The sequence below is a fragment of the Schistocerca piceifrons genome, chromosome 7 (genome assembly GCF_021461385.2).
Source record: "Schistocerca piceifrons isolate TAMUIC-IGC-003096 chromosome 7, iqSchPice1.1, whole genome shotgun sequence".
NCBI classification, from domain to species: Eukaryota; Metazoa; Arthropoda; class Insecta; order Orthoptera; family Acrididae; genus Schistocerca; species Schistocerca piceifrons.
Window position 1 is genome coordinate 588258658 of NC_060144.1, and position 11642 is coordinate 588270299.

Consider the following 11642-nt stretch of genomic DNA (forward strand, 5'->3'; position numbering starts at 1 on the left):
AAGCAAAACTCATGATGCTCGAAGTAGAGAGGATATAAAATGTGCACTGGCCTTGGCAAGGAAAGCAAGAAGAGAAATTTGTTAATATCGAGTATAGATTTAAGTGTCAGGAAGTCTTTTCAGAAACTATTTGTATGGATTGTAGCCGTGTATGGGAGTGAAACATGGACGATAAATAGGGTGGACAAGAAGAGAGTAGAAGCTTCCGAAATGTGGTGCTACGGAAGAATGCTGAGCATTAGATGATTAGATCACGGAACTATTTAGAAGGTGCTGAATAGAATTGGCGAGACGAAGAGTTTGTGACACAGCTTGACTAGGAGGATGGATCGGTTGGTAGGACACGTTCTGAGGCATCAAGTAATCACCAATTTAGTATTGGAGGTAAGCGTGGAGGGTAAAAATCCTAGAGGGAGTAGAAGAAATCAATACACTAAGAAGATTCAGAAGGATTTAGTTTGCTATAGTTACTCGGAGATTAAGAGACATCAAACCAGTCTCTGGACTGAAGACCACAAAAAAAAAAAAAAAAAAAAAAAAAAAAAAAAAAAAAAAAAAAAAAAACGCTGCAACGCGATTTGAAACGAGCATGTGAGCATTTTAATAGGGAAGGCGAAAGATCGACTCCGGGCTATTGGGAGCATTTTAGTACAGTGTGGTTCATCTGTAAAGAAGGCACCACATAGGACACTGGTGCATTCAATTCTTAAGTATTGTTCGACTGTTTGGTATAGGCAGCAGGTGGATTGAAGGAAGACATCGAAGCTATTAAGTGGCGGGCTGATCGATTAATTACAGATAGGGTCGAATAACACTTAAGTGTTACCGAGATACTTCGGAAACTAGAATGGAGTCCGTGGAGAGAAAACGACGTTCATTTCTAGGAACACTATTGAGGAAATGTAGAGAACCGGGATATGAAGCTGACTGCAGAACGACGCTACAGCTGCCAATGTACATTTCGTGTAAGGACCACGAAGATAATAGAAATTAAGGGTCGTATTAAGGCACATAGACAATCGTTTTTCTCTCGCTATATCTGCGAGTGGAACAGAAAAAGAGACTGACTAGTACTAATAGTAAGGGGTACTCTCCGTCGCGCACCGTACAGTAGTTTACGGCATAAATGTATAGATACAGAACCGAAACACATGCATATTTTGTGGAGGATATTCAAGAGACGTTAGAAGTAGTGCGGCTGGAAATTTCGGATATTCAGAACATGCACAAGCGCTCCGTCTTCAAGCCAAGAGTGGCCTACGGGGATCATCCGACCGCCGTGTCATCCTCAGGGGAGGATACAGATAGGAGGGGCTTGGGGTCAGCACACCGCTCTCATGCTCATTATGACGGGGTATTCTTGACCGAAGCCGCTACTATTCGGTCGAGTGGCTCCTCAATTGGCTTCACGAGGCTGAGTGCACCCCGAAAAATGGCAACAGCGCATGGCGACCCGGATGGTCACCCATCCAAGTGCCGACCACGCCCGACAGCGCTTAACTTCGGTGATCTCAGGGGAACCGGTGTATCCACTGCGGCAAGGCCGTTGCCATTCAGAACATGAGAGTCCCAAAATTGAACCTCAGATCTGAACCTCTGTAATACTTTTGAGAAAAATATATTTTTATTCTTAAAAATGTCACATACAAGATAAAATCCTTTCCGGTTGCAAATACTTCATCGAATCACTGTTTTCAAGACTGAATATTGTAAAACCAAAAGTGTAAACGTCGGCTTACCGCTTCTTACTCACTTCACTACTTACCAGTAACCAGTAAAACGATGTGTTAAAATGAGACTGAATGAGGTATAAATTTCGTATAAATAATTTGTAAACCATGTTCACTTCCGTATGAATACTAAATACAATCATGTTCATAAATTAAGGATAATTGCAGAATGCGGTGCCACACAACGTGGCACTACACAACACTGGCGCTAATAGCATAGACTCATGGTGAACACATCCAACACAGATGTTTAAGTCCATGGTATTGGTGATAAGTTGAGAAAACCGTCCCGAAACACATGTGGTACAAAACACCAATGTTTCCTGCGCGTGAACCTCGACATCAATATGGGATATGATCACCATGCACAGGTATACAGGCCGCACAACGGGTTGGCATACTCTGGATCAGGTGGTCGAGCAGCTGCTGGGGTACAGCCTCCCATTCTGGCACCAGTGCCTGTCGGAGCACCTGAAGTGTCGTAGGGGTTTGAAGACGTGCAGCGATACGTCGACCGAGAGCATCCCAGACGTGCTCGATGGGGTTTAGGTCTGCAGAACAGACAGGCCACTCCATTTCCCTGATATCGTCTGTTTCAAGGTACTCCTGCACGATGGCAGCTCGGTGGGGCCGTGTGTTATCATCCATCAGGATGAAGCTGGGACCAATTGCACCCCTGAAAAAGCAGACATACTGGTGCAAAATTACGTCCCGATACACCTGACCTGTTACAGTTCCTCTGTCAAAGACATGCAGTGGAGCACGTACACCAATCATAATCCCACACCACACCATCAAACCACGACCTCCATACAGGTCCCTTTAGAGGACATTAAGGGGTCGGTATCCAGTTCCTGGGCTGTGCGGCTGGTCCCGGCGGAGATTCGAGTCCTCCCTCAGGCATGGGTGTATGTATTTGTCTTTAGTATAATTTAGGTTAAATAGTGTGTAAGCTTAGGGACTGATGACCCTAGAAGTTAAGTACCATAAGATTTCACACACATTTGAGATTAATCCGGTTCCTGGTTAACGCCAGATGAAAACAAGGCGAGAATCACTGTTCAGACAATACCTGGACTCGTCCGTGAACATAACCTGGGATCACTGTCCCAATAACCATGAACTTTGTCTTGACACCAGGCTTTACGGGCTCTCCTGTGACCTGGGGTCAGAGGAATGCACCTTGTAGGTCTCCCGGCGAATAAACCGTGTCTGTTCAGTCGTCTGTAGATTGTGTGTCTGGAGCCAACTGTCAAAGTGGCTGCGGTAAGGTCCTGTGCAAGACTACCTCCAGTACTCCGTGGCCGTCTGCTGGTAGTGATGGTGAGATATCGGTGTCCTTTGGTGTTGTACACTGTGTACGTCCAGTATTGTAGCGCCTGGACATGCTTTCTGTCTGCTGGAGTCGTTGCCATAATCTTGATATCACTCTTTGTGGCACACGGAGGGCTGTGCTGCGACCTGCTGTGTTTGACCAGCCTCCAGTCGCCCTAGTATTCTACCCCTAATAACGTCATAGGTATGTGTTCTTTGAGCTATTTTCAACACACAGTCACCATTAGCACGTCTGAAAACGTCTGCACACTTACTCGCTGCACCGTACTCTGACATGCACCAACACACCTCTGCGTATGTGGGAGGACTGCTGCCAGCGTCACCGTGCGACGACCGCAGGTGAAATGCACCGCGTGGTCATACCCCGAGGTGATTTAAACCCGCAAACCGCCCACCAGAGCGTTGTTTCACCATGTATCAGCATTATCCTTAATTTAGGAGCATGAGTGTAATTTTACATTTTACAACATGTGAATGAGGCAGTAGGAATATTTATACAACTGAAGTGAAATAAAAGTGTTGATCTGTTATGTATCCAGCTACAAATTTCTCTTCAATCACTGATCTACATCTACATCCATACTTTCCAAGCCAGTGTGAAGTGCATCGCGGAGGGTACTTCCTATTCCACCATTTATTAATGTTTCTCCTGTTCCATTCACGTACGCAGTGTAGGAAGAGTGATTGGTTAAACGCAAGTGTAATTAGTATAATTTTAGCCTCGTGATCCCTGCGATAACGATAAGTAGGAGTTGTGGTATGTTCCTAGATTCATCACTCAAGAGTTACTTCTTGAATCTGTCTATCACGGCTTTATTATCATCTATTTGCGAGAGTCGGCCTGTTTTGTGAACATCTCTGTGACTCTCCATCGCATATCATAAAACCCTGTGACAATTCGTGCTGCCCTTCTCTGTATACGTTTCATCCCCTCTGTTAGCGCTGTGTGGTAGAAATACGACACACTTGGGTACTATTCCAGGATATGTAGCACAAGCGATTACTCTAGTGGTCCGCTAATGAACCGAAGTCTGCCACCTGCTTTAACTACGATTAAGTCTATGTGACTATTCGATTTCACATCCCTAAAAATTGTTGCATCTAGGTATTTGATTAAGTTCACCGAGTCCAACAGTGTTTCACTGAGATTTTAGTCATAGCATCTGTTCCGGCGTATCGAAAAGCGCCGGCACGAAGACGAAGGTCGCAAGAGCAAAGAGGGTGGTGAGGCGACGGCAGCCAACAGCCCGCTGACAAGGACTGCAGCACGACAGGAGCGCCCTCTTTACCCGAAGAGAATATAAGCGCCGCTCCTGCCAACCTCGGCCAGACAGTATTAGGACAGTATACGCACTGTACCAGGAGAAAAGTATGATAGCAGTGACGCGTGATCCATACCAATTTCTTGCACGGACATTGTAAACAGCGAAAGAAAGAGAATGTTTGCATGTCGCTAATCGCTTGCGACACCATTGTAAATTCAAAGTTAAGCACTGTCTATCGGCTTTATTGAAATAAATCTACTTGTGTTATTTGCTTGAATTGTTGTATAGCATTCCGAGAACGCAGCATCCTTCAGGCATCCTATAGGAGGCGCGTGGGCAGGGCCCCACTTTTGGCGACGGGTATCCGCCGAACCCAGTGCCGGACGGCCACGGAATTCTGTTTTTCCGCTGGCGCCCTAATTTTCTCTTGTCTTTTCTCTCCAGGGGCGCTTCCGTGCTTTAACAGTTCCTTGTCGTTTTTGCTAATCAGTGCTTTCCGGTGGGCGTTGCAGGAAATTTTCTTTGCCTGCTTTGTCTGTTTGTTGCGTTTGTGTTGTTCAAGATGTCCAACTCGCCTCTCTCTCCCGCCTCCCCCCCCCCCCCTTTCCCTTCTCAGGCACCACAGCGGCAAGCTTAAGATGCCACACAACTAGTGCAGATGTTTCACTTCCTGACGCAACACATCTCCACGTTACTCAACACAGTGCTGCAGCTACTGGCCAACGCTGCATGCCCAACGGAACAAGCACTGCCTACTAAAGCTGCTATACCACCCTTCCGACAGTTTCGTGACAAAAAAGAAGAATGGCTCGAGAGGTTGTCCCAGTTCGAAGCCCATACCCTCGCTCACAATCTGCTAGATTGGTTAGAGCTTCAGTGAGAGACCACCTCGAGTTCCTGCTGCCAATAAGGCGATTACACCGTTCGTTTGTTAAATATTTTTTGCGAGCTTCAATCAGGAGCGACTTATTTTCAGTTATTTGTGTAGTTACTAGTTTACTTTTGTGATTTCTTGTGCGTTTGAGTGCTCACTAGGTACAACCTTTTGTTTCAATGAAAGTGCAGCGTACAGTACCGCCGTTTTTATCGACCCTTGTATCGAACCCCGAATTTTGTTTATTTTGGTTATAACAGCTCAGTGTCGGTTAGACCATCAGTGAGAGAGCATCTCGAGTTCCTGCAGCTAAGTGGTATGCAGATAGAACAGCTAAGTCTCAGGATAAAATTAAAACCATACGGTCAGTCGTAAAGGAAGTGGCTGGTCTGCAGAGACAGGTCGAGGATATAGAATCAGTGCGTAGTGGGAATGTCCGTGTTACTGATAAGTCACATATATGTACAGTATTTAATAATCACTTTCTGAATATAGCAGGTGAACTAAATAGAAACCTAGTCCCAACAGGGAATCATATAGCGCTCTTAGAAAATAGTGTTCCGAGACTGTTACCTGAAATGCTCCTCCATGATATTGACAAGAGGGAGATTGAGTTAATAATTAAATCAGTAAAGACCAAGAACTCTCATGGATATGACGGGGTATCTAGCAGAATACTGAAGTATTGTTCTATGTATGTTAGCCCAGTACTTAGCCATATCTGTAACTTTTCCTTTAGGAATGGTCGGTTTCCTGACCGATTAAAGTACTCGGTAGTGAAGCCACTTTATAAAGAGGGAGACAGGGATAATGTTGATAATTATAGGCCTATTTCTATGCCATCGGTGTTTGCTAAAGTTATCGAGAGGGTTGTATACACAAGGTTACTGCAGCATTTAAATTTACATAATTTGCTGTCAAATGTACAGTTTGGTTTTAGAAATGGCTTAACAACTGAAAATGCTATAGTCTCTTTTCTCTGTGAGGTTTTGGACGGATTAAATAAAAGGTTGCGAACGTTAGGTGTTTTCTTTGATTTAACGAAGGCTTTTGACTGTGTTGACCACAAAATATTACTGCAGAAGTTGGAACATTATGGAGTAAGGGGAGTAGCTTACAATTGGTTCGCCTCTTACTTTAAGAACAGAAAGCAGAAGGTAATTCTCCGCAATATTGAGAGTGGTAATGATGTTCAGTCCCAATGGGGCACTGTTAAATGGGGCGTTCCCCAAGGATCGGTGCTGGGGTCACTGCTGTTTCTTATTTATATAAATGATATGCCTTCTAGTATTACAGGTGATTCAAAAATATTTCTGTTTGCTGATGCCACCAGCTTGGTAGTGAAGGATCTTGTGTGTAATACTGAAACATTATCAAATAATGTAGTTCATGAAATAAGTTCATGGCTTGTGGAAAATAATTTGATGCTAAATCACAGTAAGAGTCAGTTTTTACAGTTTCTAACTCACAATTCAACAAGAATTGATATTTCAATCAGACAGAATGGGCATGTTATAAGTGAGACGGAACAGTTCAAGTTCCTAGGCGTACGGATAGATAGTAAGCTGTTGTGGAAAGCCCATGTTCAGGATCTTGTTCAGAAACTAAATGCCGCTTTATTTACCATTACAACAGTATCTGAAATAAGTGACATTTCAACACGAAAAGTAGTCTACTTCGCATATTTTCATACGCTTATCTCATATGGTATTATTTTTTGGGGTAATTCTTCTGATTCAAAAAGGGTATTTTTGGCTAAAAAACTGGCTGTTTGAGCTATGTGTGGTGTAAGTTCGAAAACCTCTTGTCGATCCCTATTCAATAGTCTGGGAATTTTGATATTGCCCTCACAGTATATATTTTCTTTAATGTCGTTTGTTGTTAGCAATATTAGCTTATTTCCAAGAGTTAGCAGCTTTCACTCAGTTAATACTAGGCAGAAATCAAATCTGCATGTGGAATGCACTTCCTTAACTCTTGTGCAGAAAGGAGTGCAGTATTCTGCTGCATCCATTTTCAATAAGCTATCACAAGAACTCAAAAATCTTAGCAGTAGCCCAAACGCTTTTAAGTCTAAACTGAAGAGTTTCCTCATGGCTCACTCCTTCTACTCTGTCGAGGAGCTCCTGGAAGAGCTAAAAAATTAAGCAAATTCCAGTGCTACATTCTTGATTTTCTTTATTTAAACTAACGACGTGTCGCCTGAATATGTTTCTTATATTTCATTTTATCTGTTTCTACAATCTACAACTGAATATGTTTCTTATATTTCATTTTATCTGTTTCTACAATCGTGTTGTAATTTCATGTATTGACTTGTTCCATGACCATGGAGACTGCTCCTTAATGTGGTCCCACGGAACAATAAATAAATAAAATAAATAATAAGGTTTGTACACCGTTCGTTTGTTACATATTTTTCACGAGCTTTAAACAGGAGTGACTTCAGTAATGGATAGGAACTGTGATTGCTGTGTGCAGATGCGAGCTGAGTTGGTGACCCTGCGCTCACGGCTCCAGGCGGTTTCCATCAGACAGCTTCAGGCTGCTGCCAAGAGGCATCACTGTGGGGGTCCGGACGCAGGGATGCGAGGGTCGCCGAGCACGTCCCAAGTGTCACCCTATCGGTCCACTGCTGTGACCGTCCCGGGCACTGCCTTTACTGAGTTTGAACTCTCACCCGTCATCGAATGGGAGATCATTCCAAATTCTGGCAGGCAGTAAAAGATTTTCCGAGGGGCTGATCGTAGGACCTCCCCGGTTCGTCTGACGTACAGGTTTAGGGTAAAACACAGTAAGGTAGTCGCAGAAACGATTAGTTGTACTTTGTCGTAGCTGTGTCTGGAAAGAACCAAGGTCCAAGCCCTAATGGAAAGCACTGAAGAAGCCGGAAGTAAGTTCAATCGAAATTTTTCCGAACGACCTAATAGTGCTCAGAAAGGACAGATTAAACACAGGTGGGGGAGTATTTATTGCTGTCAGAAGTAGTTTACATTGTAGTGAAATTGAAGTAGATAGTTCCTGCGAATTAGTATGGGTAGACGTTATACTTGACAATCGGACTAAACTATTAACTGGATCGTTTTACCGACCCTCCGTCTCAGAAGATATAGTTGCTGAACAGTTCAAATAGGCACCCTAATCATACAATTACAGCTGGTGGTGACTTCAATCTACCCTCGATATGCTGGAAAAATTATACTTTTAAAGGCGGCGGCAGCCAAAATTGTACTACAAGCTTTCTTAGAAAATTATTTTGAACAATTAAACCACTCGATGCGTAAATGGCTGTAAAGCATATTTGAACTCTTAGCAACGTATAATCCTGGACAAATAGTGAGTATCGTGACGAATAGAGGGATTGGCGACCATAAGGTAGTTGCTGCGAGGCTGAATGCCGTGACACCCATAAGCATCAAAAAGAAACGCAAACTACATCTATTTCAAAAATCTGATAAAAATGCTCTTAACGCCTTTTTAAGAGACAGCCTCCACTCTTTCTGTTCTGATCATATAAGCGTAGATAAGATGTGGAATCATTTAAAAGAGTTAGTATCCACGGCAATTAAGAAGTATATATGCCATAAATTAATAGGTGATGGTACTAATGCCCATGGTACACAAAACGGGTCAGATTGCTTTTTAAGAAGCAACGAAAAAAGCATGTCAAATTTAAAAGAACGCAAAATCCCAAGGATTGGCAGAGTTAAGCAGAAGTTCGGAAGACAGCACTTACTTCAGTGCGAGATACTTGGAATAATTTCCACAACGAAACTCATTTCGGAATCTTGCAGAAAACCCGAGGAGATTCTGTTCATACATAAAGCATACCAGTGGCAAGATGCAATCAATACCTTCACCGTACGATAACAACGGTGAAGCCACTGATGACAGTGCAACTAAGGCAGGGTTTTTAAACACGGTTTTCCGAAACTACTTCACCAAAGAAGAAGAAATAAGTATTCCTGAATTCCAATCAGGAACAACAGCCAAGATAAGAAACGTAGAAGTAGATATCCTCGACATAGCAAAGCAGCTTGCATCACTTAATAAAGGCTCCTGATGGTTCACCAGTCAGGTTTCTTTCAGACTACGATAATACAATAGCTCCATATTAGCAATCAGACACAACCGCTCACTCACAAAAAGATCCGTACCGAAACACTGGAAAATTGCTCAAGTCACTCCACTACCAAAAAAGGGTATTACAGGCCCATATTACTAAGGTCGATTTGTAGTAGGGTTTTTGGAACATGTACTGTATTCGAACATTATGAATTACCTCGAAGAAAACGACTTATTGACACATAGTACGGATTCAGAAAATGTCGTTCTACATCTACATCCATACCCTGCAAGCCACCTGACGGTGTGTGGCGGTGGGTACCTTGAGTACCTCTATCGGTTCTCCCTTCTATTCCAGTCTCGTATTGTTCGTGGAAAGAAAGATTGTCTGTATACCTCTGTGTCGGCTCTAATCTCTGATTTTATCCTCATGGTCTCTTCGCGAGATAAACGTAGGAGGGAGCAATATACTGCTTGCCTCCTCGGTGAAGGTATGTTCTCGAAACTTCAACAAAAGCCCGTACCGAGCTACTGAGCGTCTCTCTTGCGCAGTATTCCACTGTAGTTTATCTATCATCTCCATAACGCTTTCGCGATTACTAAATGATCCCGTAACGAAGTGCGCTGCTCTCCGTTGGATCTTCTCTATCTCTTCTATCAACCCTATCTGGTACGGCTCCCGCACTAGTGAGCAGTATTCAAACAGTGGGAGAACAAGTGTACTGTAACCTACTTCCTTGGTTTTCGCAGTGCATTTCCTTAGGATACTTCTGCTTTACCGACGATCAACTTTATATGATCATTCCATTTTAAATCACTCCTAATGCATACTCCCAGATAATTTATGAAATTAACTGCTTCCATTTGCCGACCTGCTATATTGTAGCTAAATGATAAAGGATCTTTCTTTCTATGTATTCGCAGCACATTACACTTGTCTACCTTGAGATTCAGTTGCCATTGCCTGCATCATGCGTCAATTCGTTGCAGATCCTCCTGTATTTCAGTACAATTTTCCATTGTTACAACCTCTCGATATGCTACAGCATCATCCGCAAAAAGGCTCAGTGAAATTCTGATGGTATCCACAAGGTCATTTATATATATTGTGAATAGCAACAGTCCTACGACACTCCCGTGCGGAACACCTGAAATCACTCTTACTTCGGAAGACTTCACTCCATTGAGTATGACATGCTGCGTTCTGTTATCTAGGAACTCTTTAATCAAATCACACAATTGGTCTGATACTTTCACTTTGTTCATTAAACGACTGTGGAGAACTGTATCAAACGCCTTCCGGAATTCAAGAAACACGCATCTACCTGGAAACACAACTGGCTCTTCATACTCATGAAGTAATGAGTGCTATCAACAAGAGATGCCAAATTGATTCCATATTTTTAGATTACCAGAAGGTTTTTGACACAATCCTCACAAGCGTCTTCTAATCAAACTGCGTGCCTAAGGAATATCGCCTCAGTTGTTCAACTGGCTTCGTGATTTCCTGACAGAAAGGCCACAGTTCGTAGCAACAGATGGAAAGTCATCGAGTAAAACAGAAGTAATATCTGGCGTTCCCCAAGGAAGGGTTATAGCTCCACTATTGTTCCTGATCTATATTAACGACATAGGAGACAATCTGAGTAGCCCTGTTAGAGTGTTTTCAGATGATACTGCCATTTACCGTCTTTTAAAGCCGTCAGATGACCAAAAATAATTGCAAAATGATTTAGATAACATATCTGGGTGGTGCTAAAAGTGGAAATTGACCCTGAATAAAGAAAAGTGTGAAGTTATCCACATGAGTACTAAAAGAAATCCACTAAATTTCGATTACGCGATAAGTCACACAAATCTGAAGGCAGTAAATTCAAATAAATAGTTATGGATTACAATTACAAATAACCTAAAATTGTAACGATCACGTAGGTAGTTTGTGGGTAGAGCAAACCAAAGACTGCGATTCATTGGCAGAACACTTAAAAGGTGCAACAGGTCTACCAAAGTGACGGCTTACACCACACTTGACCGCCATATTCTGGAGTACTGCTGTGCGGTGTGGGATCCGCATCAGGTGGGACTGACGGATGACATCGAAAAAGTTCAAAGAACGGCAGTTTGTTTAGCATTATCGCGAAATAGGGGGGATATTGCCACAGAAATGATACATGAATTGAAGTGGCAATCATTAAAACAAAGGCCTTTTTCGTTGCGACTGGATCTTCTCATGAAATATCTATCACCAATTTCCTGCTCCGATTGTGAAAACATTCTGTTGGCACCCACCCACGTAAGGAGAAACGATCATCACGATAAAGTAAGAGAAATCAGGCCTCACGCAGAAAAAATTAAGTGCTCGTTCTTCCCACG

At 42.9% G+C, this 11642-nt stretch overlaps 1 pseudogene; it reads right to left on the reverse strand.

Moving 5' to 3' along the window:
* Positions 1 to 1433: 1433 nt before the first annotated feature.
* Positions 1434 to 1551, reverse strand: LOC124709156 (annotated as a pseudogene).
* Between the last annotated feature and the right edge of the window lie 10091 nt (positions 1552 to 11642).